Source organism: Felis catus, chromosome A1 (assembly GCF_018350175.1).
Source record: "Felis catus isolate Fca126 chromosome A1, F.catus_Fca126_mat1.0, whole genome shotgun sequence".
In the NCBI taxonomy this organism is placed as follows: Eukaryota; Metazoa; Chordata; class Mammalia; order Carnivora; family Felidae; genus Felis; species Felis catus.
The window spans coordinates 134,643,329-134,649,774 of NC_058368.1; the positions used below are offsets into that span (position 1 = coordinate 134,643,329).

Sequence of the window (6,446 nt, forward strand, 5' to 3'; positions counted from 1 at the left end):
AAAAAATTACAATCATAAGACATCAAAAAGAGAGTGAAAAAGAAATTCATATAGCAGGAGAAGATATTCATAGTACACAGGTCTGACAAAGGCCTAATATGCTGCATATACAAAGAACTCCTATTAATAATAAATGAGCAAAAATGAACAGACACTTCACAAAGGTGGATAGATGTCTCAATGGCAAAAAACAAATGAAAATGTATTCATCTTCATTAATCATCTTTAAATGCATATTTAAATCACAATGAGATAATGCTACACAACCTCAGAGTGGGTTACACATAAATAAGATGGGAATTTTTCAAGTATTTCTGAAGATGTGGAGAAACTGGAACTTTCATACAGTCCTGGTTAAAATATAAATTGGGAGAACCAGTTTATAAACTGTTAAGCTTTGCCAGTACCTAATAAAGCTGAGTATATGCATAATCTATGACTTAACATTCTATTCCCCAAACCCAATACAACTTAATACATACGTTCATCAGTAGACATACTAGATTATCCACAGCAATTCTATTCATTACAGTCTCAACCTGGAATTTACTCAAATGTTCATCAATAATAAAGTGGATAAATATGATCTATTCACACAATGGAATATGCTTTATACCAACGAGAATGAATGATCTACCACTAAGCTGCACAGCCATCTATTTCTTTTTATTTTATATCTTCTGGCATCGTTTGATTTGAAGATTTCAGTTTTATCATATGTATTAGTTTTTCAATCACAAAATTAAAACTTAAAAATTGTGTGAGGCTTGATTTTTCTCAGACATATGAAAGAAGCTAGACATAGAAGAATATATACTGTGTGATTCCGTTTATATATAAAAGGGGAGAAAAGGAAAAATCTATATGCTGTCAGAAGACTGGATTGTGGTTAAACTAGAGGAGAGAGGTAGCTTGTGATAACATGATGGGAACTCTGGAGAAATAGTAATGATTTATTCTTTTATCAGGATACTGATCACATAAGTGTGTTCCATTTCTGAAAATTCTAGCTGACACTCACATGTGCCATTTTCTGTACATATTACATTAAAAATGGAAAACCTTTGGAAAATCCAGAGGTCTGACAAAAGACACAGATACATGTATGTAATAATGTTGCTATGTGTCCCTACCTACTACATGTGCACAGGACACTGCTCTTATGGAGGGCTTAGTAATCTTAGCAAAAGCATTTTGAGGCTGAGAACTGAAATTCCTTGTGTCCCTTGTGCTGACTTGCCCTTTCTCATAATTTTATTTGAAGTCACACAAAGTTTGGTATTTAGGCATTTCAGCACATTTCTCTTCTCCCAGTGGAGGAAAAAAAAAGAAAGGAAATGTCACATGAAGACTTCTATACCTCAGATGCAATTCTGCAAAATGTTCTTAATCATCCTATTTTCATCTCTAAGCCAGTCTTCTTGACTTAGCAGGCTTATTTTTAGATAGCTGTGCAGTTGATAGTTTAGAACAGCCTCTCCACCCACCTCCTCCTCTTTCTCTGCCAGACCCTGTTCAGTTGGGAATTTACATTTTCAACTGTCCCAAAAGAATTATAATGATGTTGGGAATGAGCCAATGTGGAAAGGGCCAACATAGAATTGGACAAAACTCATGTTTGCAATGGTACATTCAAAAACTAAAGTAATGACCATTTAATTTAAAACTGGGGCTTCAAGAACTAGAAATGAGCTATGAAACGTTCACATCCAGGTCCCAGGGGTGAAATTACAGTTCTAACCCATAAGATGTGTTAGTCCTAAAGTTAAATACCAGTTTTTAAAAATGAAGCACCTAACCATATACTCAGTGTCTCCCACGTGGGGTCCCCAGGCCAATAGCATCAGCGTCGCCCAGGAACTTGTCAGAAATGCACGTTTTCAGGCCTGCTCTGGACATACTGAATCAGAGGCTCTGGGAATAGGGTCCAGAAACCTGTGTTTTCATAAGTCTCCCAGGCGATTACGATGCAGGTTCAAGTTTGAGAACCTCTGCTGTAAACAAGTGGTCTTCTACAAACAGAAAGAACACAACCATTGGGCTGCATCATGCAAATGTATTTTCCACATATTTCAAGGAGTATGACAGAACATTCATTAGCATTTGTTTTACTTTCCTGATAAGCCAGAAATAGTAAAGGAATATCTGGGAACACCGACTAACTCTCTGCACAGAGATAAGGATGTGAGGGAGTGTGTGTGCATTTTCATGCAGAAGCCTGACCTGTGTGGGGCCAATGGTGCCACAGCTGTCTGCTCTGGGCATGCCGCTGTCTATTATAACCTGCAATTACTTCATTTGCTTGGGTCTGAAAATTTCTTTAATTTTCCAAATTCTGCCCACCACTTAGTGTGAGAACACCCAAAAATAGGCCTACAAGTCCCTCAGTAAGACTCAGTTAAATTTAAGGGAGCAGGTGAAAGTTTAAATTTTCTCTCAGGGGAAATTACAAATGCCAGAAATATCTCCCAGATAGCGTTTTGGACATAACTTGACAGAATGCCATCGAAGAAACCCAACTTGAGCTGAAAGAAGAGGATCTTTGGCCTCAAGTCCCCGTGGCAAAGCGCTGTCATTTAAGTTTGAAAATGTTTATTTAAGTTTAATAAATGTTTATTGAACATCCACCATAGATGAGGACCTGTGGATATATTCTACACGACATGAAGATCACAGTCTTCTAGTAGGGTGGCACATCCCCACCTCTCTCTAAATATAATTCCCTTTTAACAGGAGGGCTGTGTGGCAAGTGACAGACAGCCAACTTGAATTAGCTTAAGCAAGAAAAAAGGAAAGGAAAAGAGGGGGAGGAAGGCTTGGGGATTTTATTGGCGCATCCAACCAAACTTTGGAAGGAGCAAGGATGGAATATGGAGAACAGAAGTCTAGAAGCAGTGACTCAAACACCATCTGGATACTCCGTGCACATATCTTGTCTCTGCGTCTGCTTTTGTTAGCCTCTCTCTGGTGCTCTCTCTGTCCCTCTCACTTCCCGCTTCTCCTTCCCTCTCTCCCTCCCTCAACTGCTCTCTCTCTCTCTCTCTCTCTCTGTCTCTCTCTCTCTTAACTGCGATGTTGAGATATCAGCCGTGTGTCATAAAAGTGACCCATTTAAAGTGTACAATTCAATAACTTGTAGTGTGTTCACAGAGTTGTACATCCATCATCATGATACATTTTAAAATATGTTTATTATCTCAAAAAGAAACTTCATACCTCTTAGCCATCACCCTCCTCCCAACCTTCCCATCACCCCCAGCACTGAGAAACCACTAATCCACTTTGTCTCAATAGATTTGTCTTCTCTGGATATTTCATGTAAATGCAGTCATACAGTAGGTGGTCCTTTGTGACTGACTTCTTTCACTTAGCATTTTGTCAAGGGTCATCCTTTTTGTAGCATATATCAGAGCTTCATTCCTTTTATGGCTGAATAATATACCATTTATGTAGACACCACACTTTTTTATGTAGACACCACACTTTATTTATCCATTCATCAGTTGACAGACATTTGTGTCGTTTCCACTTTTTGGCTAATACGAATAATGCCGGCGGTATGCTCTTAACCATTCTCTCCTGGTGGCAGGAAGCTAGCCATTTGCGTTCACTCCTCGTCCCTAATTACTTCACAACCAGAGAGGAGTAGAATCTTCCCAACATATTTTAGATTTTAAGAGAGGAGGAGAGCCTGGGTGACTCAGTTGGTTAAGTGTCTGACTCTTGATCTCACAGTTCATGAGTTCAAACCCTGTGTTGGGCTCCGTGCTAACAGTGCAGAACCTGCTTGGGATTCTCTCTTCCCCCAACCCCTCAAAAAACATTTTACAAAATAATAAAATGAAACAAAATAAAAATAAATTTAAGGTGAAAAAAGGAGATTCATGATGATCCTACTCAGTATAACTCTTAACCAATTTAAAGCACCAGGTAGATAGAGGTATCTAACATAATGGCCACTACTACCCAAACCACTTTTCTCGAGCAGCTGAATGAAATGTGTCCTTAAAAAGGAAGGGTAGCATAAACATTCATACTGTGGAACTTTGATTGTACAGCCTTTCCTCTTTTTGTCTAGTTTAGCTCTCTTCCACAACTTCACTGAACCTTAGGTAGATGAAGTCAAGAGACTTGACATCATTAGATGTGAAACCATGAAGTTACCAGCTCTGCAGTCCTTCAGAAGCTCCTGGAGATCCTCAAGAACAAATTAACGTGGGGTGTGTCCAGACTCGAAAGCAAGGAGACTAGGTTACATGAAGGGAATTCATGCAGTCAGTCAACCATCAGATATGAATTATGTACTTACTATGAGTAAGATGCCATGCTAGACAGCAAAGATTGGAATATACACAGTGATTTGGGGACTGCAGTGATCTTGATCTAAGGCTTTCTTTTCTTTTTGATGCTTTATTCTTCTCTTTTTTTAATGCAGGGTGGCCTGTGAGTATAGAGACTTAGCACAGTGTGCTCCAGGATTTCAGATTTGTAGGTTTGTTCCACTGTCAGCCCCCCAGGTTTGCTGTGCACCAAAATACGACAAGCTCTTCAAGACTAGGCTTTGGACCAAGGAGAGAGAATAAAGAACTCTCAGATCTGGAACAAATCCATGAGGAAACATCATGCAAAGTTTACCAGGCGCTAGGGGTTTGGTTTTATTTTGTTTTTAGCAGACGTGAGGATTGAACTTAGTAAGGAGGAATCCTGAGAAGGATGATGCCCTTGCATTACGTGGCCTTGACTCCATTGTGTTTGTATTTCTCCTTTCCCTTGGGGCTCTCTCGCCACCACATTATGTTATTGTCCTGAGAAGTGGTTCCCTTTACAAGTTTGGTTAAGCTCAGATAAAACCCTTAACAAAGCTGAGACAGGGCTAGAGTTGCCAAACGCTATTGGGGAACTGTATGAAAATAAGTATATGTTGTAGAAATAACATTGTCTCTGAAACTCATCAAAAGTGTTCTATACCTTCCTATCTGTGGGACCCTGAAAAAGCCACTTACATTTTTTTAGCCTCTTTTTTTCTCTTCCGGAAAATGAAATTAATAATACCCATCTTATAGGTTTATACTGAGAGTAAATAAGATTTATTCTCTTGACAAATATACATTGAGTGCCTATTAGGTGTCAGACACTGATTTAGATAAACAGTGACACACACCCACAGAGAGAGAGAGAAAGAAAGGGAGGGGGGAGGGAGATCATGCCCTTGTGGAACCTACATTCTAATAGTGGAAGATATGTAATGAGCAAATCAGTTAGTAGCAGGGTTGCAGACTGCGGCCTCAGAAGAGAACAGCCAGTAGCTGGTTCCTGGGAAGAAGCCACTCCCAGAAATGAGTGGAAATATATGGTGTGTGGTCTGAATTTTCCATCTTGGCATTGTAATTGCCTTATGTTATTGTCAAGCCATTTGTAAACTTTTATCAGACCCCAAAGCTAGGTGGTATTTGTGCTTTCTGGGAAAAAGAGAAAGGCCGCTGTTCACTCTGGAATGCCTCAGGGTGGAGAGAAGACAGCAAGAGGTTGGTAGAAAGCAAGAGGAGTGGAGAGAAATACTTAGAGGTAAAGTCAAGTAAGAGATGATGAAGATCAGAGTAGTAGAATGTGGGTGTACTTTCTGGCAAGTCTCACAATTATTAACAAAGGAGAAACTCATGAAGATGAGATTGTGTGGTGTGGAGCCTCAGTTGACATTTGCTGCAAATTCAAGGGAAGCCCCCAAGTCAGGAGAATTGGGGAATGTTATGAGCACCTGTGTAAGCTTCTGGACACATAGTAGCCAATAAACGTTCATTTCTTTTCTTTCTCTTTTATTTCTACAATAAAATAATAAAGAAAAAATCAAAGATGTGAGAAACTGTTGACCCAACAAAGGATTTATTATGGAGCTATGAGAGAGAATTTTCCTACAAGGCAATATTGATGCAAGATCCTTCTACACCTTTTCAAGGCTCCTTGCTTCCCAGGTTCTGGCCTGCTGTCACATGACAGATCCCATCTTTCTTTTTGTTACAAGGAGTTGGTGCTCAAATGGCCTTGGCTTCATCCTATCGAGGCTTAAGAGAAGTCTCACTGGAAACTTCAAGACCCCAGCTCAGTCCTGGTTCCTAGTTGTAAATGTCTCCCCGCCTCCCCACGTCGACACACACATGTAATTGAGAGACACATTATATTTGATGACATTGCATGTTCTTCTCTCCAACTGGTCTTGTTTCCTAAACACATGGTGACCTGACCAAATGACCTCTATCCAAAGAATACTTCAGTAGACAAACCCTATAGTTACTATGCCAAAAACACAATTATCCGGATGGTTGTTCTGAAATGGCATAGCGGTAATGCTGTGTTCTTTACTGGTGCCTCTCTTTCCTCTTTATTCTTCATTGAAGCAGCATGGATTCCTTTTTTCTGTCTTCTCCATTATTTCTTCTTCTGATCCCTTT

At 39.6% G+C, this 6,446-nt stretch overlaps 1 long non-coding RNA gene across 1 annotated transcript in view; it reads left to right on the forward strand.

The window, feature by feature from the left end:
* Positions 1-5,887, forward strand: part of LOC123386560 — a 183,069-nt gene extending 177,182 nt beyond the window's left edge. Inside the window, exon 5 of the long non-coding RNA XR_006600600.1 lies at positions 4,436-5,887. This is a non-coding gene — a long non-coding RNA (uncharacterized LOC123386560). The remainder of the gene's footprint in view (positions 1-4,435) is intronic.
* Positions 5,888-6,446: the final 559 nt, after the last annotated feature.